This window comes from Austrofundulus limnaeus, unplaced genomic scaffold (assembly GCF_001266775.1).
Source record: "Austrofundulus limnaeus strain Quisiro unplaced genomic scaffold, Austrofundulus_limnaeus-1.0 Scaffold624, whole genome shotgun sequence".
Taxonomy (NCBI): Eukaryota; Metazoa; Chordata; class Actinopteri; order Cyprinodontiformes; family Rivulidae; genus Austrofundulus; species Austrofundulus limnaeus.
Genome location: NW_013953026.1, coordinates 79,399 through 80,747, shown reverse-complemented (window position 1 = coordinate 80,747; position 1,349 = coordinate 79,399). Strand labels below are relative to the sequence as shown.

At 37.9% G+C, this 1,349-nt stretch overlaps 1 protein-coding gene across 1 annotated transcript in view; it reads left to right on the top strand.

Moving 5' to 3' along the window:
* LOC106531373 (interferon regulatory factor 2-binding protein 1) overlaps positions 1 to 1,349 on the top strand; it is a 7,638-nt gene that overhangs the window by 2,599 nt on the left and 3,690 nt on the right. The window lies entirely within an intron of this gene.

The following is a 1,349-nucleotide window of genomic DNA, read 5'->3' as shown; positions in this document are numbered from 1 at the left end:
GAGCAATATCCACCCTGAAGGTTAATCTTGAACAATATCTGATGATCGACTCTTTTAAATGAAACCAGAGAGCGTTGACAGAGAGGAGAAGGTAGAAATGACTCAGCCTGGAACTGAAAATATGGATGGAGGACTTCATTTTAGCTGGTTTGTCATGCTAGCACCGAGCTAATACATATAAGGCAATATAGCGTCGGCGCTATTGCTAGCGCGAAGGCTAACAGGTTAAACTGAGGTTCTTCTTCCATGAAGCAGCTCTGTTGTCCTCCATCCATATTTTCAGTTCCAGGCTGAGTCATTTCTACCTTCTCCTCTCTGTCAACGCTCTCTGGTTTCATTTAAAAGAGTCGATCATCAGATATTGTTCAAGATTAACCTTCAGGGTGGATATAGCTCGATACCAGCCTCGCACCGATGACCTAGTTGATGTCATCATTTACCCAGAATGCTTTGCGTGTAAATAAAATGGCTCAGTCCGTGTAATATATTTTTAAAAATTTAGTTTAAAAATGATAAAAACTGAACATCCTACAGTGTTTTTACAGTATTTATTTTACAGTTAAAGTGTATGTTTATCATATAAAGTCTAACGGTACAACTAATCAGGGATCCCTTTAAAYGAGTTGTATGGCTGTCACTCTGTGGTTATAAAGCCTTTGCAGATGTATTTATTGTAGCTTTTGTCCAAACCTGACCCTAACCCTGTTATTGAACAGCCTGTGTTCAATCCCCACACACTTCCTTTTCTGTCAGTTAAAGCAAAATAAGACAGATTTTCTTCCATTAATGTTGTAAAGTTCTTCTGTGAGCAGAAAGGGTTTTGTAACTTTTTTCTTTACTGATAATTATGACATAAATTATGATTAAAAATGTCAATCTCTTCCCAGACCGGTAAAGCCAAATTGTTAAACATCTCTCCAAATGTGCAGCATTTAAATTTCATGCAGCTAACCCGTTCCTGTCTGAAGTTGTGAGTAAAATTGTTGGTTTTCATGTAGAGTTGCTGCAGTGACTGCACATAAACACATGYAGTGACTGACAGAGAAGCACTGATTTTGTCAGAAGGCGAGAGGAGAAAAATTACAAAACCCTTTCTGCTCACAGAAGAACAACCTTACGACACACCAGTGGAAGAACATWTGTCTTATTTTGGTTTTAGTGAGAGAAAAGGAAGCAAGTGTGTGGGGATTGGATACAAGCTATTCAATAAAACAGTTACAATAAGTTCATCTGCAAAGGCTTTATAATCAGAGTGACAGTCATACAACTCATTTACAGACACACACATGTCTGTGTTTGTTTTATTTACGGAAATGAACATTTTATTATGTAGAACTGCCATGTGAGCC